Here is a 26,324-nt window from a genome sequence, read left to right as displayed (position 1 = left end):
TAATTAGTCAAATTTTCATATTTGGGATATGTTATTATACCTAGATCCAGGGGGATTTGAATAGATAAATATATTTTCTATTTCAATCACAATGTAAAATTATTGAAGCCAGTACTTACGTTTCCTGAGATTCCCAAGCATTTCCATTTTTTTCTGTAAATGAGACAAAGTAATATATGAAATTATGACAATATAGAATAAAGCCATCAAAGTCCATTTGTAGAATACCGGCATTTAATGTTAATGTATCAACATTGTTTGAAAGTAGAAACTCAATCAATTCTTAGGTTCATTTGGATAAATTAAAATAATTAAATAAACCATATGTATGTGAATAGTTTTTCAGACAGATCAAAGTTGCATTATCATGTGGTTGTGTTCTGTGAATAATGTCCATAGAAAAAAACTAATTACACGGAAATCGTTCATGAAAAATTATACATATGAATATTTTTTACCTTCAGCTTCTTTTTTGGATCAGGTTTATCCATTTCAATCTCGAATATTAATCCCAGATTAAATACAAAGTAAATTGAAAGGTGGAGGTGTTCATTTATAAATTGTGAACGAGTCCCGCTCAAAGCGATAGGGTGGCAAGTAGTAAAATATAATATATTTGGGCTAATGGCCTCTATCTAACGAAATTGTAAAATTACGATTCAAAAATATTGTTATTTATGATTCAGACAAAATAAAGTATTAATCAAATGTTGTATTACATCTTCCCACTATTTTTTTATATTGCCTTTACTAATATCCGATATAATTAAGATATTATTTATTTTTAGAAAACTCGATGTTTGGAAAATGAAGCTAAAATTAAAACTAGGATTCAGAAATATATTCTATACGTTAGTTAAGACTTAAAAAAGTACTTGCATAATAATATTTTATGGGAAAAATGCAAAGAAATTGTAAAAATGCTGGCTAACAATTTTAGGTAGGTAGGTATAATGTTTATTATTTAAAGGTAGGTAAGTACCTCAAAAAGATTGGTAGACATAAATCAAAAATTTAACCGTGTTCTAACTTTTTTGAAGAAACGTTTTATTGCATATAATTTAAACGTAGTTTTTAGATGAGAAATTGCGTTAAAAGACATTATTTTTCATTGATTTACTATTGTTATAAAATTGGGAATTTTACTAATCGTATCTGGCAGCACTGAAAGTTTTCAACGCCATCGTGCGGCGCGGCAGTAGTTGTCACAGTGCTGCCATGTCTACTGAAATTTTGTTCAGGAAAAGAAGAAATTATGATATTTGTGCTGAATAAAAGTCATTTTTACATGATTTTTTAAAAGACACTTGTGAGATTATGTCAATATGCACGCTTTCATCAAACACATTCGTTGAATTTCATACATTTTTGTCAATTTACTGATATTTCAAAGAAAAAATAAAAAAATCTACTGAATTTTGAAAAATTTTGTTGGCAACACTAAGTTGTCACTTGTCAGTTTAATAGTTTGTTTTCACTCGATTCTTCGTTTGATATTGTGTTGACTGGTGATAAGAATATCTCATTGTAAACAGTTGAGTTGTCAAATTTATGACAGTTAAGCTGTACTGTTATTATCACAACACTGCCAGCTTTTATCAGTGAAGAATTATTTAAAGGTAAAAATATACATTTATTTTGTGATTTAGCGCGGTTAATAAATAATTTCATTAGACAGGTGTTGGAATTCTTCGATATCTGAACATTAGAAAAATCCCGCTTGTTGAAAGTTAAATTTCTTTGAAGTGTCAAAACTTTTATAAACTTTTTATTTTGTACCAAACTGTTAAACAGTTCATGTTGAATGCTGTCATATAATAATACAATATTAAAACACCTACGCGAAAAGGGTTTCAGGTTCCTGTCTACTTGAATACTATATTTTTTCGCGAAGAGTGTCTAAATAAACAATATGGATTCTACATTATTTTAATGTCTGGCAAATTTTATTTTGTTTTGACATAATGTGTACCTACTTACCATACCTAGTCTTTTCAGAGAAAATGTCTTGCCCGGACACCCGGTATTATTGAGGCCCATTTGCAAAAACTATGGGAAGGAAAATATACAATTCTCGTTTTAGTTACATAATATTATGGTACCTGCGTATTTCATATTATTATTTATTTATATTGTTTATATATACGTCTTATGACTCTGGATGCGGTGTCAGAAAACCTGGCAGCGAAATTGGGATGCTTTCGTGGCCAGCAGTAAAATATATACATGTTAAAAACTGCTGATGCTTCACAACCAAACGTACAGCCTCTTGATACGCTCGATTAAGACCGAGTGTGGTGCGGTATGGGTTGGTTTGGAAGGGTCTATGTATGTGTTGGTAAACACCACAAATAATAACATCACTCAGTTGCCATTCCGATATTTTTATTAACATTAAATGACTAATATGATTTTTTAACTAAATAATAACCAAATCCTCTTCACTCTCAGCGTGATGAGAGGCTGCGTGGTCATAATACATATTACTTATATGAAAATCGTCGACTTTATGAACCGGACGACTAGCAAAGCAGTTTATGATAGCATAGGCGTAAAGTAAAAAATTCACAAACCCCATGTAATGCTGTGATTATATTATGATCACGTCACATGCTGGCGTGGTGACAAATTTAGTCTATGGTTTCAACATTTCGCAGAATATTTTGAATTATTATTCATTATTTATGGTAATTTCAGTTAATTTTACATTAAAATTATTTGTGATATTGCATCCGTAGATAATATTTTGAACAGAATCGAACCAGCAGACCATAGATAATGGACGTAAACACCGGACATAGATAATAATTTGATAGAAAATCTATAGAGGAAAAATAAAAACAAAGAGCACGCGTTTTGAAGTCGAAAATGTGTAGGCATGTAGAAAATAATAAAAAAACCTTCATTGATTCATGTGGTTGCCGATGTAGCGCGGTACGCGGGAGGTGACCTCATTGTTGTTCTGGCGATTTCGGCAGATTTTGCTGGCTGACAATGTTCGTTTAAAGGATCAACATATGGGATGGGAGCATCAGTCTGATAACATTTTAAATACCAAGAAAAACAACATTACACATGTTTTTCCTATAGCGGCAGCTTACTGTGACAGCGCATAACGTGATGATAGTGTATTTGACGCTTAAGCGACAACGCTCACACGCGTTGCTTTCAGAAGGGATAAATTATTATATTCTCAATACAATATTAATACTGAATTTACAAATCCGCATGTTTAGACGTTCAGTGTGATGTTCCACTATTCTAATACTTTAGATAATACTTTTTATTGCTAGCGTTACCTTTTGCATTTGCCGAGCGCTTATTTAATTAATGATTGCTATTGATTTATGGCGAACTATCAAAATAGGTATAATAGCCGATATCCACATATCGTATCACCATTGCATATCACATGAGACGGCTAAACCTTGTATAATTAATTACGTCTCAAAATGTGATACAAATATTATTTATACCTATGTAATACACACATTTTGTAAGTGTTTCGTCATGACATCAAATTGGTTATACGCCATTCTGCTACATCAGTGTGGTAATCAGCCACGGTTCCTGGATGATACGATACGCGAATATTTAACAAGAGGATAGAACATAAAATAGCTGTCCAAATCAGGGCTTTGAACCGAATACCGAAAAAACTGTTTTTTTGGCTGAACAAAAAATAGGACCGAAAAAAATCAGTTTTTTCAGTTCGGCACATGTTCAAACACGCGTCGATCTTACTCGTCACTTCAGTTGTCATTCAGTTCTTGTAGACTCATAAACACAACACATCTTACGTCTTAGGTCTTGAAACATTTAAAAATTAATCACTCGGAGTTGTCAGCGGAGGAGCAGTCAAAGGCTCCCGAAAAGGATGACATTTCATCTCAACAATTTCACTACCGTCGCAAAAGAAGTATAACATGAAAAAACCTGAGATAAACGCAAAGGCACTGCCCATATAAACTCCTGTTGACTTATTATTTTAATTAATTCAAAATATTTTTAAGCGAATTAATCAACCATTTTTATTGTATTGCAGGAGTACGCAGACGGAAACTGTTCTTCGGAATTTCTCACAAATGTTGATTTACACGTTGATGTGGAAGATGCGATAAATACAACCACAATTCAACCTGAAACTTCCGCTTCGGAAATTGTATTTACCAGAAATGAAGGACATACAAAAACACCAAACACTTTTCTTCAAATCGCAAAAGAGACCATTTTTTCCAGTGATGAGGTTGTGATCGATTTTATGAGACTATCTTTACATTATCTAAATAAATTAAATTTAAAAATAAAGTTAACTAAATTTATTAAAATCAATCATAATCACTGAAAATGAATTAATTATATATTTTTATATTTCAGAATACGAAAAACGCAAATGTCCGCAGAAAAATGCTTTATCTCCTGTGCCAGTGAAAATGTATGATTTTGATGAAAAAGATGAAAACACAACATAATTACGTAACGCAAAGGAAGCTGTTACGATATTAAGTCTCGATTCGGGAAAAATACTACTACAAGATTGCCCAATTACTTCGAATACCTCATTTCCAGATGCAGCGAAGATATCAACTTCACTTGATAACGATAACGTGAGTCAAATACTGAATATTATAGCTAATAATATGTATTTGTTTCTATGTGTAATATGTAATTGACAGTTTTATTTTTCCAATTCAGCAAGCGCTGAATTTAGTTATAGGTTATAGTCATTATTCAATCTGATTGGATTTACATATTTTAGTTTTTAAACTATTTCACTATTTTTATAGGTAATTTCATCTGCGGAGTCTTCTTTTGATTTCGGCAGTGATTATATACCAGAAAGCAGCTGGACTGAAGTAAGTAGTATATTATCAAATATTGGCACCCATGAACACTCAATAAAAGACAATAATATTGATAGTTATAGTAAAATATAATTCATATTATGTATTACATCAATATAGCTAAATTTACGTACTGATTGATAAATATTCGAAAATAATTACAGTTGAGACTCGATTATGGAGGGGGGTAGGTTGGTAAGGACAATTTTTAAAAAACACTGGAAAATCTCAATAAAAAAATGTAAAAAACTTTGGGTTTTAAAACATAAATTATAAACTCCTAAGAAGTTCAATGATACCGCTACCCAAAAGCAATTATTTTTATTAAACATTTAGTGCGATTTGTCCTTTGTGTTATAAGTAAACAGCTGATGTCGCGACTTCTATTCGACGACGTATTCGTAATTTTCCAGTTTCAATTTCGTTATTGTGTGTACAAAATTTTGAAAATCAAACAATAGTCATGCCGTAATGTTTATATTCTTTTAATGATTAGTAATTTTGGTAACTAAACAACAAAATTCTATGGTAATGTATGGAAACTTTAATTAATATTCATAGGTCATGAACGAAATCACGTCGTAAGCTGAAAATATTTGTGTTAACTTAAAAATAACCAAAAAATCTTCAATGCAATGTCATATCCGTTAATGAGTTTTTAGTGAGACAGATTATTAACACACCAATAAACTTTAAAATATACGGTATAGATATGTTGAAATGTTAATCCAAAATTCAGTCAATGTGACCCTGGATAATAAATTTAGAGTTTACTGTATTTCAAAATTTTTACGTAAAAATAACAACACACCAGTAAAAATATAAATGCTTAAAACCTACAGACTAGTCATACAAATTTCATTCGAAAAACTGACTTTACCGAAAGAGTGTACTTCAAAGAGTGCATTGTAAGAAAACTTCTATTTTCGTAAAAAACAACTATTTATTAGCAGCCAGATATTATGAAATTTAAAAAAAAAATGCGTCATGCGTCACAATCTACTTTTACAATATTTTTATTAGCTCGTATTCTTATTTGTCCGGTGGTTGTTTATCCAGTACAAATCTTGCGATCGATTTTTAACTAACGTCCCAACTAGCTAGACATTTTAAACTTTTAGAATATATCATAACACAATGCCAATGCATTCTTTTAATACTTTTAGCCATCTTTAAGTAGAATTGAATTCATTTTCAGTTAATTCTGTTTTGTATGTAAAGTTATTTCGGAAGAAATCCGTAATCCAATCCACTATTATTGGTTGCTAAGTGGGTAGTCCTAGCAACTAAATTATTAATATATACGTGCGTTACTATGGAAATCAAAATGAAATGTCAAAATGACATTTCAGTATTCTATATTTGTTTGTTTGTTTGTTTTTTATTTACTTCATATCGAGTACAAGTTTGAGCATATTGAGCATAATAATTCAACAGAAAATTTTAAAACGTTGTATATAAAAAGTTCTTTTTATCTAAAATCATCTTATTTTTTAGTGGAAAAAATTCTGATAAAATATTTTATTTTTAGGAGACTTTACCAGAACAATCAATATCAGCTGAAATCGAAGATGTTTGATTGGTATCTCCGATAAGAGACCAAACTGATGATCAACAACGAGACGATGAAACACGATCGTCATCAAAAAGCCTCCACTTAGCAACTGCTAATAGACTAAATGAATTCTCAGACAAAATTTCTCACCAAAAGATTTCTGTTTTTTCTGTGAAACATCAGTGCTAAATTTTTCCAGACACATCAAAAGAAATCACCCCATGATTGTCGAAGTCCAAAAAATATACACACTTTCGGTTAATTCAAAAGAAAGGAAACATCTGATAACTTTATTGAGGAAAAAAGGAAATTTCACTACGAACTCAGAATTACATCCCAAATATTGATTTGTTTATTGAAGCAACCAAAATAATTGCAAAGTATGACTCCATTAAAGATGTTTACATTAGTCCTACATTTGCAATGAACATATCAAACTCTTTGAAAGAATGCTGCGATATCGCGATTTCATATGCAACCATTCAATCTGCGGAAGCAGAATCTATTTTAAAATTTATGATACATCTTTTGATAGCTAATTAGGATTTGATATTTCTAATCAAGCTGCAACTGATTTAAATTATGCAAAAGTGGAATAAAATTACACTCGTGTAGGAATGTGGTTGATGTGGAGGAGTGAAGAACTGAAGTATGAAGGTTGATAGAGATGGCGAGTTTATTTGACAGATACAGTTTACAATTATACAATGGTACAATATAACAGAGAGGTAGATATTATTTTTCGAGGCACTAAGCGCAAGATACAAGTTTATCGAGTGAATATTACGGAGAGACTGGCTTGTTTCCTCCCGACAGCGTTTTATTGAACCTGTCACGATGGAAAATGCTTACCTCAGTATCTCGGCAATTTGGTGAGAAAATATAATAAACGTTTAATAAATATAGGTGAAGTAAACAAAGTGCTTACTGAATAGTAGTAATTCGACTGTGTGAAAATATATACAAAGAAGTTGCAATATGTACTTAACAATAATTTAATAAATAACATTAATTTGAAAGCGATTCATATGTCATGGATTCTGCTGACACTGCTTGGTTCTCACAGAAACATTGATAGCTACACTCGTACCTTTGGCCAGTGATCTTGGATTATTAAAAAAATATTTAACAAAAAAGGCCAACGAAGCTGTATTGCAACTTTAAGTATCAAAAACTATTGAAACGGCATATTACGAATTACGTGAAACTGTATTTTGCCATGTGCTTCTATTATGTAAATAGAAGGCGTCCGGGAGAACAGGAAAGATTGCCAATACACATCCATGAAAAATCTGAGGTGGATAACCAAACTAACTATGAAGAATTGAGCGACGTTATATCACCGACCAGAAAAAATTCTAATTAAGGTTCAAACGTATAGTGATACGAAGAAAGAGGGGTCGAGGTATTCTGGTCCTATTCGGTCTGGACGTTCAAGATCATATTAATTTACTTTCAGTCTAAGGACTAATTTTATTTCAGAACGAAACACTTTTTAAAACATGTATTTTTGGATATAAAGTCTTACAAAAGTTAGCAAAACATCCCGAAGCTTTAACATCAACTAATCCAAGAAAGCATTTGGCTACATTGACATAAATTTTCAACATGAACGAAAATGATATAGAGCAGTTGGCTACATCTATCGGTCATACCACGGGAGTGCATAGTCGATCAATATCAACTGCCAGATGACGTATACCAAACGGTCAAAATCTCTAAGCTTTTATTGTTCAGGCTTCACGGCTTCAGAATTTAAAGGAAAAGCTATGAATGACATCGAAATTGACTTAGAAGATTTGTTAGACGGTCCGACGGATTCCAAAATCTCAAAAAAAATATTAAATCATTTTTCAAAAATCACATAGCGAACAAGAAACCTCCAAAAAAAATGAGTGCAATACACTAAAACAAAAACATCCAAAAATCGTTCGCAATAAGTTGCGGTTAAAAATAAAAGTTTTCATACAAAATACTTATTCAAAAAAATAGTAAGTAGTGTGTATACTGCAATATTAATTACATGTTGGCTTAGGTGTAACATGAAAACAATGTATGTGTTTTGTACTCCTCTTTATATGTAGCGCAGTGTACCTTATGTACAGTTTATATTATTATACATATTTCAACTACCTAAAAATTTTATTAATCTATGTCCATTTATGGAAATTACATACGTCTTCTATTTTGCATTTTCGTTTATAAGTCGAGTGTGTCAAACTCATTTTAAATTAAATTAATTTTTAATAATAAGCTTTGTATTTTATTTTCCTTCACATATTAATCATTAATTGAGCCCATATACGGAAAACGAGCGTTATCCTGAAAACAGCTTTCAGAGATATTGGCAGTTAAACATTTTAGTTGGTTGTTGTGGATATACCCGTTATCGAAAATATTTAATTCTGATGAATAAAAGTAGTTTGAGTAATTCAAAACACGGCTTATTAAACAAAAAAACTTTATTGGATAAACCACCATGTTTATAATAAAATATATGGTAACAAATTTAATGCTGTTTTTCCGTATAACATAAAATAATCGTACAACTCTGATTTTTATGGTAAAATTCTTTAACTTCAGTTTTAAAGTGAGTCACTTGAAGTGATGTCTTGATTAGGAGGTCCATTTCCAACATAATTGGGATAAATTCCAATATATTTCTTAACCAATCGGCACTTTCTTGCCTTCACAAAAGGCAAACAAGAGAAAATGTCATCCATTTACTTAGCATCCCGTTGGATTTTATTTCTCATTTCCCAAAACTTGGAAAATAAATTATTTTGTTCAACTGCTGAAAAAAATGTATTACACAACTTCTGACAGCACTTACCCACATACATCAAAGTATATTTTCTTGATTAATCTTTCCGATAAAAGTTTTATAATTCTTACCACTATTCGTTTTTGACGTAATAATTAGTTTCATCAATGACACGTCTTTTTTAGAACAAATTAATTCAGATTTTATACTCTGAAGAGTAAAAAAATATTTTTCTCAACAACAAATGGAAATGCCGCGAACGTCTGTAAGAACGATTTGTGTACAGTGCCGCAAACTTATCTGAAGAATTTATGGGGGAACCACAGTCGAAAACTACCCAATCAAGGCTCGCAACTGGACAGAATCTGATATTGGAATGGTGTATTCAATATGGGTTCTAGTAGTTCCATTTTTGACCATTATTCAGATAAGTTGGTTGGACTGTATGTCATGTACATCATAGTTATGATATACGGATAAACAGCGTGTAACGCGTGGTCAGTTTGGACTGTCTACTGCCACCTATTGTTAGAATATCAAAGTAATATTTGGTGAGTGCATGCATAAGTGTATCCGCGTAATTTAAATTATTTACGAAAAAACAACGTTATCGCGATAATGCTGTTTTTATAACAAATATGTATGACTAACAAAGTTTAGTGTGCACTAGTTATGTCGGATCTTAACAGCCTACCTCCATCCTTTTACCACTGCTATATTATTATCATACTTTCACCAATTTTAACGGTTTACATATACAGTATAACCTCGTTTTTACGTGCCCGGAATTCACGTTTTCCCGGCAATTGCGTGTATTTTTTTCAGTCCCGATGTATTTCTGTACATTTAATACCCGCATTTACGTTTTTCTTTTCCGCGATTTCCTAACCTGCTGACACTGCTGACTGACAAGAAAGACTGACAAGAACAACTGACAAGAATCGTGTTTTATTTAGAGATGAATTTTATGTCACTACTATAGGACCCAAAGAAGTTAGATGGTCTTTAATATATGGCCATATATTTCCGATACAACATTTCACGGTGAAGTGTGATACGGCGAACTGCATACGTATAAGTTTCTGGACACGAGCCAACATTGGGTGGCACGTATGTGATGAAGGATCAGTTCCAACTTCTGGCGGAGCGCGAAACACTTAAAATCTCACATCGACATTACTATCTCATCACCAAACACAACACACAAAATCACTTTTACTTGGAACAATACAACTAGCACACTATCACTCGAGAATGACTCAACACGCATTTAAATGAGAAAACAGACTGGAGAAAAAAAAATAACTGAATTGACAAGGCAAAACATGAGCGAACTCAACATAGCTAAACAGTACCTTGAAAACATACACACAACTTCTGAACTCGACACTGCAGTGGAATAGGTAGATAACCTCAGCAATCTCAATCACATGCCATAAAATACTCTCAAAAAAAACGCCACATGTAATAAGGAAAAATCCAATCTGGTGGAACGCTGAATTAACAAAAACGAAAAGAATGACTCAGATCAAAACGGAAGTTACAGAACTCAAGCGACATCATGCGCCCACAAAAGCTCACCGACAATATTGACTAAAGAGAAGCATATAAAACAACCGTTGAGGAAGCAAAAATTATAAGCGCCAAATTATTTTATGAATTTCGGACGCCGATGACAGTATGGTCTTCTGTTACATCCCTATTTTAGAGAGGCTTCCCCTTGTACTGAATTACTATTAAATACAAGTGAGCTGAACTGTAACCCTGATCTCTATAAACGGTTTAATAAAACACCTCATCAAATTCCTTGCTCAACTGCCTTAATGTTTTATCCCCAGGTAAAGTCCTTCGTCCGGTATGTGGAAGTAACATGCTGGACGAAGATGAAAAGTAAACACAAAGGTAACATTAAAGTACGAAAGACGCTGTATGCAATCAATAGTTTAAGAAGATAATAAATTGCTTTGTTTTATATAAAATATGTACTAGTGTAAGAAATAAAATGTTTAGGTATAAGATTTAATAAAGAAACTGGTTATAAATATGTGTTTAGTACCTAGTAAAGTATGTAAGAGACGAATGGATCGTGCTGAGCAATTGAGATGTAAGCTATAAGGGAATTATTATTAAGAGTGTATAGTATGTAAATTCAAATATTATAATTTTGCCGCGCATTACGTAATTCTAAACTCGTCGGAGGAATTGTCGAAGAACCCTGTAGCCGGGAGTCAGCGTCCTTTTGTGAAACCAAACAGACCTTGCTCTGTATTAATTATAAATAAGAATAAAATAAATTTAGAGATAATTTAAACAAATTGAAATTAATTATAACCCTAAAAATAATTTGTAAGACAAATAACGAAGTAAATAAATACCAACCTACCAGTCAATACACCCAAATAAAAATTAGGAGTTTTATTTAGATACTACCTGTCCCGCACATACCTACCGGATTAAATTACCTAAAATAACTAATATATATATTCCAAAATTAAACTCCACTTTCTTCACAACGAAAAAACAATTCTAACACCACTCCAAAAGTACCGCAACCCGAGCTAGTCGAGATAAAAAGAATATTGACCGAGGTGAGGTCAATATCCGGTTACTGCGCTTACTGGAGGTGTTACTTCACTATATAAAATAACAAAAAGAACAAATGCCAGCAACATACAATCAACACTTACCACAGGGGGAGTAAAGCACTCAACCGCAAGACTCTGCAAAAGCCCTAATGGAAAAATTCTTCCCGTACGATGATCCAGCTACAGATACAACATATCGGACAACCATATTCCGGGCAGTTAGGACGATATCCAATTCACACTCACTGAGATACAGTCCGTTTTTCAGAACATGACCCCAAAAAAGGCACCCGGACACGACAACCTCACATTAGATATCTGCTGAAATTTCTTAAAAAACTTCCCAGAAGAAATACTGTTACTATAAATTAAATGTCTGACATTCGTTCCCAAAAATTCTGTAAAATAGCCATCATTAAGGCCGTTCTTAAGCTTGGAAAAGATGCTATGGACACAAAATCATACAGGCCCATCGGCCTCCTTCCCGTTTTCGGAATAGTGTTTGAAAAACTATCCATTCAAATAGTGCACTGGCATCTTGCAAAAGACAAACTAAGTGCGAAACAGTTTGGCTTTACCCCTCAGACACCAACAGAATACGCACTAAACAAAGCCGTACATATAATCACAACGCATCTCGAATTGAAAGATTCGCATTTGATAATGGATGGTGGCCACATGTAAAAAACGCCTTCGCAATAAATTCAACACCACCTAATTTATACAAACTGTTCAGGAGTTATCTACAAGAAAGGGAAGTATTACTTAAGTATGCAGGCGAAGAAATAAAACAGGATCAAACCCAAGGTTGCATCCAAGGCTCAACTTGTGGCCCAACACTATGGAACATTGCTTTAGACAGTCTACTAACAATAATCTTACCACAGAATACACACATGCAAGCCTTTGCTGACGATACAGAAAAAGACACAGAGGAACTGGAATCAAAAACCAACAGTGTGCTCCAAAAAGTAAACTCGTGGGGAGAAGATGCAAAACTAACCTTCTCAGATATGAAGCGCTTACTTTCAAATGCGGCTAAAACGGTTTTATGCAATATTTATTATTTCAATTTATCTATCTTTTACTACCATTTTAGCCGATTTTGAAACTAAGGTAGATTTTTAATAATCAATATCAACGTATTTAGCCGAGTTTTGAAATTAAAACTCAGACCATACTGTGGTAGACAAATATATTTATCAAAATATATATCCAACTCAAAATGCTTGAAAAACCGTTTTAGCCGCTTTTGAAAGTAAGCGCATCATATTAAGACGAAAATAATGTTTATCAAGAAAAAGAAAATACGGACACCACAAATGGAGAGTGTCGGCGCGTGATCGTCCAGAATGGAGGAAGTTTTTAAAGGAGGCCAAAACCCGCCAAAGGTTGTAGTGATGATACTTACCCTGCAACTAAGGTTCCTCGACAGCCGAATCATCTGGACCATGACTCTCAGTCATGAAGCCTGACGAAGAAGAAAAATTCACCAAAATTTTTTTGTTCCAGACTCTAAGAAACTGTGTGGCATGCCTGCCAGTATTCGATATTTTGTTATTTAGTATTCCGTGAGGTTTATGAAAGGCTCTCAGAGCCCTTTTTAATATCGGGCAACCGTTAATAACATGCCTCCCTAATTAAGAAGTGTTCACACATGGAGAGCAGTCGTCATCTCTCAGTTTGAATCTTTTTAAATAGGCTCCCAAGGCCGGTTCAGACTGGTCGAGTAACTTAGTCGAGTGGCGAGTGATTCAGTTACCACTAAATTATTTAGTAAATGAAAAGTGTCCGAACACAGTACATCAGTGAGTGACGTGTCAAAATGAACAAAGCACAACGTAACAAAGCAAAAATAAATAATGAATTCAACGAAATACTCACAAAGTTTAGGAATAAATATTCTATTTATTGAAATTTGTATAATTAAAAAAAAAAAAAGTTAATAACTTCATATATTAGAAGAATGGGAGGAAGAAATTCTACCACAACTAATGAATCTTACTAAAGATAATGTGTTCAGGCTTGTCTCGTATTCTTTACTCGACCGAAAAAATGGATCGACTCGACTAGATGATTTTACTAAATTACTTGACCACATTTGTCTGTTTATACATTTTTAGTTACTAAATTACTTGACCAGTTCAAACCGGCCTTCAGTGCTCTGTGGACTCTTGTCATGTAATGATGTATTTGTTTTGGTGAATATTGTATACTTAGTAATTAAAATAAAGCACAATAATATTATGCGATACTGATTTCCCATAATTTAATAATCGTGATGACCGGTTTCATTTATGTTAAATTGTATGGTTCGAATATTGTGTTTTATTTCAATTAAGTACTACAATGTTTTTTCATCAAGAAATCAGGCGTCTAATAACAAAAACCGATAAGTCACACGTCATACCGATTAAAACCTAACAAAACATGTGCAAATTCACATTATGAAAAAATATTTAAAAACGATTTATAGAAACCAATTACTTAAAATGATATAAATATATTTGTCATGTATTTATTGCAAAAAGGCTTTCATCAGTTAATAGAAATGGGCGTACTGTCCTAGTTTGAAAATAAAAGAAAAAACTAATATTAAAACCAATCAGTTACACTTGACACAGAAAAACATCATTTACCACTATTATTGATCATAATAGATTTGAGTTTCCACCGCATGTTCGTCCTCCTTCTTTTACCGACGTTTTGGGCTCGTTGAAGAGCCCATTCTCAAGAGAGGAGGAAGAACACGCAGCGGAGACCCAAAAATTCATTACGATAACAAAAAACCGTGAATATCTGTTATTGAATTATCGGTTTTTATAATCAGACGCCACAATTGACAGTCAATATTTAAAGAATATGTATATCAAAGGGGAAATGGAATGTGAAATAAAAAGGCAGAAAATAATTGCAAAAGTTTATTAGAGTTTTTAATATAACAACAATATAACAGATAAGGCATCATTCTAGGAATTGGTAATTGATTGGATACATAATAAGAAAATACTTTATTAGGTGTTTGTACTTCATAAACAATGTCTACTAAAACGGGACATTCAATCACAGTAAATAAGTTTCATACTATATATTTATTTATCTACCATCGACAGTCAAGATTTTGTCACATATTAAATGGCAAGGTAATTCAAAATTGACTAAAAAAACTAGATATCTAATACTATATTAATATCACATGAATAGTAAGTACGTAGTAGTAAATTGTAAGTTTTGAAATATAATAAAATAAATAAATTATGACAACAGGCAGGTGCATCCATAGATAACAGACGTATATATATATATATATATATAGATTCGTAAGTTCCATACAAGATGATGCCCCTTATAATTAGTACCATCTATTGGCGTGACTCGAAGTTTTGACTATGACAGAACCATAGATCCGAACCCAAAAAAGTCTTTATAATTATAATTTTAAAGTATTAATTCGGATCAAAAAATAAAACGCGCAGTTTTCAATCAGATACAATTTATTGTAATTATATTACTTAATAATAATGAAACCAAGACATTTTGTAATAAAGGTAAGTAATACAATTTTATAATAATAGGTAAGTATGTATATCAACTTTTTGACAATAGTGATTCTTCTAACAAAATAAATCAATTAAATGTTAATAACACTTTGATGGTATTGAAAAATATAACATGAAATTTCACCAAGCAAACGTGAATTATGTATTTTTATCTATCATAACAGACAACGAATTAAATAAAAAATATAACCAAAAAATCATAATAAGAATAAAATAAAGTTTGATTAACAATAAACATTGATTTTTATAAAAATATAAATGTGTATAACTTGAAATCCTTTTTATTTATATCAACTCGAGCTTCACTATTGTGACCATGCCTAAAATAAAATTTGATATAAATAAAAAGGATTTCAAGTTATACACATTTATATATATTTTAAAATCGATGTTTTTAAAAATATATATAAAAAATATTAAAACGATGAATTAGTCAAAAATCTACACCACATAAAATCTAAAACTTAATAAACTAAATTTTAATAATAAATATGGCCATAAAATATAATGTAATAATAAGATTTGACCCTGCAACGAATTCACATTTTATTATATTTTTTTACAATTGCCAGTTTATCTTTAAATTAAAAAAAAAATAAAAAATCTTTTTAGTGTTGTCAGATACATATTTATTAATTACTACAGTTGAAATTGTAAATTATCAAAAAAAATCTCAAATTGCAAGCTTCGTATTTTTCTGTTAGGTGCCTCTTTTCGCCTCTGATAGTATAAGCATCCCCCTCAAATCACCAATACTAATTATTATTATGATACCATTTGTAAAAAGGCGCTAAAGATGTTGGGCTTTGTCTTGCGTACTTCCCGGGTCTTTTCGGATGTTACGGTACTAAAAATTCTCTATAACTCCTTAGTTAGAAGCAGACTTGAGAGTCGGTCTGTCGTTTGGGCCCCACATCAGTTGAAGTACGGCCTTATGGTGGAGAGAGTCCAAAAGAAATTTTTAAGACTCCTTTACTTTCGGCTGTATGGATATTATCCGTGGCTCTATCCGACTGATTTTCTCTTAGGGATGCTTACATACTGTAGCTTAAAATTTAGAAGGGATCTTTATTTAGCTACATATTTTTTCAGACTTATACACGGCGTAAATGTGAACTCTACCATTCTTGGTGGTGTTGGCTTGTGTGTCTCTGATAATTACCTTAGGAATCGAGGGCATCCGTTGTTTGTTCTCCCACGGTGCAGAACTAACCTGCCATTAGTAATGCCAATTGGGAGGGCAATAACCATGTTTAATGAAATCGCTTCGGATATTGATATATTCTACTTACGTGAGGGTGAATTTAGGTGGACGTTGTTTTTTAAATTCTTAAAATAGGGTCTGCTTAACTCATGCAGTGTACTTCCTTGTACCTATATACTTAATATTTTTTGTATTTACACATTTATACTGTAGAATAACTTAATACTGATCTATCTGTTGTGTTATGTACATAAAATTGTTTTAATAATATTTCTTTGTTTCTAAATGTCATGTTGTGAACGTCTTAAACTTATAATTTGTAATGTCCACAATATGTAAAATAAATAAATTGAAATTGAAATTGAAATTAAATTGAAATAACGTATTGATAAAAAATTGATATTTTTTATCCGATTGGCATCTCTAGTCTTTGGTGTCATCTATTCGAATCGACATGATATTAGTAACAAAACAGTATTTGACAGCTCGCATGCTTATTGGATGAGCCATGGGTGAGCTCTGATTGGTCATTGAAATGGCCTTGTGTCATGCGACTTCGTGTGTGACCGTGCTGCCATCTATTCTGAAAACTGAGTATTTCTGATGTATTAGGTGGTCACGTTGGCTGTATTTAACTTTCACCCCCCTGGGTACATCTCAGCATTCAATCGGAGAGAATCCCCCCGATTTCTTTTCACCCATCCCTGGGTTTCAAATACCTGAAAAAAAAAGAAATAGGAACATTAGACTTTTAGCTTTAAAATACTAAAGAATGTATACAACAGCACAACACACAATTATTGATCCCTAATTATTGATGACTAATTTCGACAACAAATGGCATTAGGAGTATTAGAGTTTAAATCATTAATATCTCAAAATTAAGAATAAGGATAATGCTATTTTTCCAGAGAAGGGCTCAATTATTACTCGTGTGCCATGATATTTGACAAGATAATCAGAAATGTCAAAAACATCTCCGCAAGACAATGCTGATCGAAGATTTATACTTGTAAAATTAGCTAGGTATCAAATATTTTTGTTAGTCATTACAGCCATGCACTTAATGATTTTCAAAAACAATTAAGCTTGTCTAGTCAACTTTATATGATTCAACGGAAAATTTAAAAACGTTGTAAGTATATAAAAAGTTCTTTTTATCTTGTAATTATTTAAATATTATATAAGTAGCTACCTCTATGTAGGTACACGTAGTAGGAAAGATCATTATTACCATGTTTTTATTAGCTCCTATTCTTGTTTGTCCCGTACAGATTTTTTCTTGTTTGTCCAAGATTTATAACTAACTTCCCGACTAGGTAGCTAGAGTCTAGACATTTGAAACTTTTAGAATACATCAGAACACGACGACAATGTATTCTTTTAATACTTTTGGCCATCTTTAAGCAGAATTGAATTCATCTTCAGTTAGTTCTGTTTTGTATGTTTCGGAAAAAAATCGTTAAAAGTAATATTTACTACTCACTATTATTGTTTGCTAAGTGGGTCCTAGCAACTAAATTATTAATATATACTTACGTGCGTTCATGGCCCCCACAAAAGGGGGCTGACAGGGCTCTAACCTGGGGGCTCGGGATCAGAAAGGGCCCAGCGTGAACAGTCGACCAGATAAGTGAGATAAACACAGATCACAAATTTGCTCTAATAGTAAAAAAGTCGCCTGCGGCCCTATTTTGCTTCAATAATATTAATAATTTAAAAAAAATTGGATTTACGATGCAATTTTTAACTGTGTGCCAATACTTGACAACTACATAATTCTAATGGATATAGGTACATATAAAAACTACAAAAAATCGCTAAAAATACACTTACCGCGTACGCCATTTGGAAATCGCTGCCACTGAAAACACACTGCCTTAATCCTTAGCGATAGGTAGGGAGGCCTGGGGGGCCGCTTCAGGATGTAGGGTCCATGCGTGCGTTACTGTAGAAATCAATATGTTCGGAATGGTAATAGGTATATGTAATATTATAATATATGAATAGTAATATAAAAATCGACAGCTTCTGTTGTTTGTTCTCCCAATGTGCAGAACTAACCTGCCATTAGTAATTTCAAACTCAAATTTTATTTATTTTTTACATAAAGTGAACAATATTACATATTATTAATTTAAGACGTTCACAACATGACATTTAGAAACAAAAAAATATTATTAAAACAGTATTAGGTATATAAAAAAGAGATAGACCAGTATTAAGTTATTAAACAGTTGAGAGGTGTACTTAAATACAAAAAATATTAATTAGATAAGTACGAGGAAGTACACCGTATGAGTTAAGCAGACCCTATTTTAAGAATATATAAAACAACGTCCACCTATAGTCCTGTACTCATCTTCACGCCGGTGGAAAATATCAATATCCGAAGCGATTTTATTAAACATGGTTATTGTCCTCCCAATTCACATCACTAACGGCAGGTTAGTTCTGCATCTTGGGAGAACAAACAACGGATGCCCTCGATTCCTAAGGTAATTATCAGAGCCAACACCACCAAGAAAGGAAGAGTTCACATTTACGCCGCGTATAAGTCGGAAAAAACATGTAGCTAAATAAAGATCCCTTCTAAATTTTAAGCTACAGTATGTAAGCATACCTAAAAGAAAGTAATGCCAATTGGGAGGGCAATAACTATGTTTAATCAAATCGCTTCGAATATTGATATATCTAGGTACTTACTACTCCACTTACGTGAGGTGAATTTAGGTGGACGTTATTTAATATGTTTGATAGGGTCTATCAACCTAGTTCACTATGTGTGCTTCCATGTACTTTTATTGATTTTACTTATTTTATTGTTGTATTATTTAGATACCTACTCACATTACCCTGTATTTTAATTTGAAGAATTGTTAACACTTAATGCCGTGTCTTGAACGCTTTGAATTTATAATTTGTTCATTAAGTATAGGTAGGTAGGTACTTATATAAATTAAATTTGGTTTTGAATTCAATGAAAACAAATAGGTATGACTGACAAAGTTTCTTCTTTCTTTCTTTTACCCTGTCACGACCCAGCAAGGGGGCATAGGACAAGCACAAGTTCGCGCCACTTCCATCGATCCATCGCCAACTCTTGCGCCTCCCACCATTCTAGACCTGTAGTGCGTAAATTGCTTTTGTAGCACTGCTGCAGGGTGAGGGAGGACTGGCCACGACTACGGAACCCTTGAGGCTGTGCCACAAGGATACGAAGTGTCGCACTCTTTGGCGGCATCCAGATCACAATATGGTCCAAGACACGTAGGTAAGTTTAGCTTGCAATATTTAATGTCGAATGTTAACAGCCCACCTCAAGCCCTTTTGATTATTTTTATAGGTACCTACTTCCCTACCTATATTATTATAAGTAAGTACATAGTATTTATTGTATAAAAACATCATTTGTTTATACTTAATTACTTATTGAAAAATAGCATACGGATTAGGTATAATACTTAAGTATTCATTTTATAAGTTTATCTATAACATACAAAACAATGCTCAACAATTATTTATTACCTACTGCATTTGCTACTAGTACGTAACTTGCATTGTACCTATTAATGTTCATTATTTTCAAAATCGAACACCTACCTACCTACCTAGGTAATTATTTTAGTTTCATTTATTAGAATGAACAGTGGGCGATGTCACAATATAATTATTGTTTCATGCTCGCCATCGACCACACCGAGACGTGCTAAAAATAGACATTCTCTAACAGTATTAGTGTGCAGGGTTCAAAAATTAGCGAAAAATCACGCCGATAAGCAAAAATCAAACCTTTCTTCGCGTTGGATTGTTATGTTTTATGTTGTTTGCTCGCTATGCAGTCGGCAGCTCTGCTGTCTTACCGATTATTATATTTACATACGCCATCAAAATAATGACCTGATAAGGATTCTATTATGGCTATACTTCAGATGAGGCATGGTCTCTAAATCTAAAAAGATCGTGGCTAGGCGATGCGCGGATTGTGTAAATGACGCGTGCCGAATGAAATATAATTTGGGTACTGTTCGGTTATGAGGAATACAGCGGAAAACACATTTTTAAAATACCCGATATACTGGATTATTTGATAATCAAGGGTAATCAAGGGATAATCAGGGGTGTTACCACCGAGAGTAGATAACAAGCCTCGTGATGAGAAGTAGGATGTTATCAATCCCTCAGAAGTATCCACCAATAGGTGGTCCCCTGTTATTCGACTTGCTCAGTCTTGAAGAGGAGTTTCATCCAGTGAGGATTTGGAGTGGGAGGTGGATGCACTCGAGAATGGTGATCCACTAAAGGCACTTTATTATCGATAACTCGCTTTTAAAATAATTATATTTTTTTATTGTCTATGGCACAATCCTTTACAGAGGTCAAGGCACAGAATATTGTTCATAATATAAAGTTATTAAAGTATTTATAATTCTAATTTATTTTTAATAAATGTTTTCTTGTATATATAGTCTTTTAGTTACACATTCAGGTTATGGATTTAAAATTAGAAAACTTATTATTTATTTATTTAATTATTTATATAAAATCTTAATTTATTTAACACATATTTATAATTTATAAAATATTCTTATATTTAGTTATTATCAAAACTAAATCTTAAAAACACTATTTAGTTCGAGCGGTAAACGTTTAATTAAGTTTAAAGATTATTCACGTATTTATTTTGAGTTCGTTTAGAACTGACGTTTATAAAATTTAGTACGTGTTTCGCGTTACTGTGAAAGTGACGTCATGTACGTATGACGTCAGCGTTGCGTGAGTGGGATTTCCACTGTAAACTATTAGAGAGCGCGTATTTGATTTGAATATGTTAACAAAGTGTGCGAAATAGACCAAAGGGCCTCACACGTCCTCCGGAGAATATCACTTGGACGGAACTAACTTGATGAAAGAGATTACGCTCTTTTATAGAGGTCCAAAAGGACATCGGAGAGGGGGTTTTGCCAAAGAGGGAAAAACCTGCTATTTCGTTCTCGTAAGAAAGAAAATATGAGGTTGTAGGTAAATACATGAGGATTTACTCAGAAAATGTATACATAAGGTAGAATTGATTAATAGATAGTAAATTGGATACTTTTAAGAAAGCTAGAATAATCGGAAATAGAATATTTCGGCCTTCTTAGTTCTTCATACAATTCATCTCGTGAGGCGACATGTTGTATGAATTATTGTCTTTACCGCTAAAACCATTACAATATGTTAATAAAGTTTATAAAAATACTTAATTAATACAGTCTAATAACATAAACAATATTCATTCTTTCATTTAAGTTATATAAATCAACAATCTCATCTAAAAAGTTTGGTACAAAAGATTTCCCTTAGGAATTGGTTATGTTTTAAGTTTGTGAATTTGTCTCGCTCACACGTACGAGATCTCACTATAGAGAATCAGTCTTAGAGTGTTCTCTTTCTTACTCACTAGGCTTTATACAACAAGGTGTGAGTTAAAATACATGAATAGCGCTATCTCTATTTAACACAAAGGGTTATACAGCATTTATTTGAGAAAGAAGATATCTGACATCATTCATACAAATTACAAAGGGAAATTCCATTTCACGCGAACGTGTGGCTCGCAGTGTAATCCCATACACTGGAAATAACATTTTAAATTTGATCAGCGATTTTAATTTAATAACATTATAGAAATAATTCAAATACATATTGACTCGCAGCATGCGAGTGGCACAAAAATCACACTTATGTGATACCTTTTCATATTACTTACATATAATTATTCATGACCCTTTTTGGTCGACTTCTATCATCCACAGCTCACTCTGAGGAGTCGGCGGACCGATCAGGGCGAACTGCGGGACTTAATATGAGGATTTTATATCGGTTTTGTTGTGGGAAGTTAACGTTATTTCAAACTAAGAAAAGGATTGACTACAAGGCAGAAAACCTTGCAGTTTTGTCGTCATAATTTTACTACTAAAAACATCAACTGAAGAACAATACATTTATGTTGATGTCATTAACCTAACCAAACCTAACCTAACCTAACCTAACCCAAACTAACAAATAATCCAGTATATCGGGTATTTTAAAAATGTGTTTCCCGCTGTATTCCTCATAACCGAACAGTACCATAATTTGTCATAAAAATCCAACATGCGTCCATTTAATGTTATGTTTGTTGTTATATTACTAATAATAATAGTACATTGATTGACATGTTTTCTTTTTTAGGTACATACGTAAAGTTTTTTAGTCATCTTTACACGATTTAAGAATAATTGAGCTCTCCGACTGGCAACGCATGCAAAATTACGTCGCACCCATTAATTTATTCTATTGCTGAAAATTTTGTCAGTTTTTATTTTTAAAAAAAATGTATTCAGTTGAAAATGTCCCTTTGAGGCGGACGAAACCGGTCCTAATTTATTGATTAAATGTGGAATAACTACTTAAAAAATGCGTTTTATTAAATTAAACAATACAATGCAGTTCCACCATGACAGTTAACAAAATATAATAGTTCAGACTAGATTGTTTGATCTGCATGGTCTTCTTCTTCTTCTTTTTTCACCCTGTCACGTCCCAACGTTGGGGCATAGGGCAAGCACAAGTTGGCGCCACTTCCCTCGGTCCATCCCCAACTCCTGCGCCTCCCGGCTTGTCAGACCTGCAGCACGTAGGTCGCTTTTGTAACATCGCTGCAGGGTGAGGGAGGGCTGGCCATGGCGACGGAACCGTTGAGGCTGTGCCACAAGGGTACGAAGTGCCGCACTCTTTGGCGGCATCCGGAATACATGTCCCAGCCACGTAAATCGTCTCTTCGTGATGACTTCAATCACCGAAGGCTGTTGTGTCTGCTCACGAACTCGGGTGTTTGTAACGCGGTCGTACCAATGTACCCCTCAGATTCGGTGGAGACATCGATTCTCAAAGCTCAAAAGCCGAGACTCTTGAAGCTTAGTAAGATGCCATGTCTCACAGCCATACAGGACCACAGGTAGCACGCACGCGTTAAAAAAACGACATTTGGTCCTCACAGAATACAGCCTTGACCTCCATGCGACTCCAAGCTGGTTGAACGCAGAGCCCGCCACACCCATGCGGATTCCAAGCTCACTAGAAATACCACCATCATCGGCAACCGTGGCACCCAAGTATTTGAATCTGGACACCAGCTCGACGGGCAGACCAGAAACCCGCAGAGGAGTGTCGGCGTCAATGCATGCAGCACTGCACATTGATTTGGTCTTAGCGGCATTCAGATGAAGACCTACACGCATCGAGTTTGCAGCTAGCCTGTTTACGGTTACCTCCAACCTTTCGATCGTCGAGTCAAACACGACTGCGTCGTCTGCATACTCCAAGTCGCACAGTCTTTTTTCGCATGGTGGTAAGGGTTAAAACTATTTATTAGTGTAGTATTATCAAGAAAGTTTTGTGGTTGTTTTGATATTTTGCACTTTTATGTATTTTGGGGTGCTCTTTTCGAATTTTCGAACTTTGCCATCTTGGAGGTTTCCGCCTCGCGACGGTAGGTGGGCACTCACTAAAAAGTCGGGAAAAAATACTTTAAATTAGTTTTCCTATTATAACTCTTTCTGGTGTACCTATCTACTTTATGAGAACAATAGTTGGAATAAATAGACTAGAGAAATTTTAGTGTAAGTATTTTTTATTTAAACATATTTTTTATTAGGATCACGACACGTCATATTCTTCTTCTTCGATGGCGCTACAGCTGAAGTCGAGCCCTGGCCTCCTCCACCGCCGTCCTCCAACCGGAACGGTCCTCCGCACGTCTTTTCCAGTTCATGGTTTTTAGCAGCTGGTTGGCATCTTTTGTAATGTTGTCACTCCATCGTGTGCGTGGCTTTCCATCTGGCCTTTTCCCCCTGGGTTTCCTTAGAGGATCTTCTTCGGTATCCGTGACTCAGGCATGCGCTGGACATGGCCTGCCCAGTTTAGCCTCTGGAGTTTTATGAAGTTGGAGAGTTTTGAATCTTGGTATAAGCGGTATAGGTTCCGTGTTGTACCTAATTCTCACTCCCCACCATCATTCATGGGTCCGTATATCCGTCTAAGAATCTTTCTCTCAAAGCAATCCACCATTTCAACTGCTCGACACGTCATATTCGACACCATTTTGGTTCTTTGTTTGACTGACAGATTTTGCCTGCAATATTATAAATTATTAATATAGATTGTATGCCATTAATAAAAATTTTTACCCATATAAACACTATTAGATTGTATTAAAATAATGACATTGTTAGTAGATCGTTCATCTGCAAAGGCATAATGAGTTTGAATCTCACATTGTTATTTTTTTTAAATAAATATGTGTGTAATAAAATATATAAGTACTTACATGAGATTGATCGGGTGGGTACATAGCTAACAACATATTGTTATGTTATCTTAAAAATATTTTTAACAACAGAATGTTATCTATATCATCTATATATATAAAACAAAGTCGGGTTAGTTACACCATTTATAACTCAAGAACGGCATAAATAAAAGAAAATCACAAAAAAAATTAAATCCATATACAACGCCATCTCTGATACATGACAGAAACAATAAACAAGAAACAAACAAACAAAAGAAAGAATGATGGTCGAAATGTGTAACTGTCAATGGTGTAGTGTGCCCAACATTTCGTGCTTCATGTCAACAGCTCAATTTTCTTGAAAACGATACTCATTGGGATATGACAATCGCTGAAGCAATTGTTTCTACATCTCCAAATCAGATACGCACATTATATGCTATCATTATTTCGACATGCTTCCCATCGAATCCACCTGAACTGTGAAACAAGTACAAGGATGACATGTCAGAAGACATTTTACATCGAATTCGTGTCAGTTCAGGGAATCCCGATCTCAAGGTGAATGAGGAGATACATAACCAGGCTTTGCTTTTGATCGAATATAATATGTATTACCTCATGTGCGGCAGTTTGTTAGTCAAGTTAGGAATGCCAACGCCACATCGTGGAATGAACGACGCTTTCAATCGAGAATTGGAACGTGAACGTGAATATGATCGAGATGCATTGAACCAATCAGTTCGAACGAATGTACCACTGTTGAACCCCCAACATAAAGAAGTGTATGATACATTAATGAAGTCAATTAATGATGGAAATGGTGGCTTATTTTTCCTCGACACGCCCGGTGGAACTGGGAAGACATTCCTCATGTCATTGATTTTGGCGTACGAGATCCGAAAATGCTGAAGCAGTTGCTTCTTCTGGGATAGCGGCCACGTTGCTAGAAGGATGCCGAACGCCTCATTCAAAGTTGAAATTGCCCTTAAACGTGCCAACGACTGAAAAACCGACATGCAACATTGCGAAACACTCAGTAATGGCCAAAGTTTTGTTAGCAAGTAAAATCATCACCTGCGATGAATGCACAATAGCGCACAAATGCGCATTGAAAGCACTCAATCGAACTATGCAAGATCCGCGCAATGACTCAAGAAGTTTTGGAGGCGCAGTGATTCTACTATCTGGCGATTTCCGCCAAACACTACCAGTCATTCCAAGATCGACCGCTGCCGATGAAATAAATGCTTGCCTCAAATCATCGACTCTGTGGTGCTATGTGAAGAAACTTTAGCTGACGACAAACATGCAAGTTGTATTGCTAAACGATCCATCTGCCGGAAGATTTCTCCAAGTAATTGCTGACTATCGGTAACGGCCGTGTTCCTGTTGATGAATCGAACGGATTGATTTCATTTCCGCTGAATTTTTGCAATTTCGTCTCAACTAAGGACGAACTCATCAACAAAGTGTTACCGAACATCATTGCTAA

General features: G+C 33.9%; 1 long non-coding RNA gene across 1 annotated transcript; it reads left to right on the top strand.

Annotated features, from left to right (window-relative positions):
• The first annotated feature begins 1,434 nt into the window (after nt 1-1,434).
• Nucleotides 1,435-8,306, top strand: LOC147079614 (uncharacterized). The gene is made up of 5 exons (XR_015070040.1): nt 1,435-1,619; nt 4,046-4,246; nt 4,378-4,607; nt 4,788-4,856; nt 6,376-8,306. It is a non-coding gene; the product is annotated as an uncharacterized LOC147079614 (long non-coding RNA).
• The last annotated feature ends 18,018 nt before the right edge of the window (nt 8,307-26,324 follow it).

This window comes from Rhyacophila brunnea, unplaced genomic scaffold, assembly GCF_057557595.1.
Source record: "Rhyacophila brunnea isolate RB1 unplaced genomic scaffold, BYU_Rbru_1.0 scaffold_1, whole genome shotgun sequence".
Lineage (NCBI taxonomy): Eukaryota > Metazoa > Arthropoda > Insecta > Trichoptera > Rhyacophilidae > Rhyacophila > Rhyacophila brunnea.
This window is presented reverse-complemented; position numbering and strand designations above follow the sequence as displayed.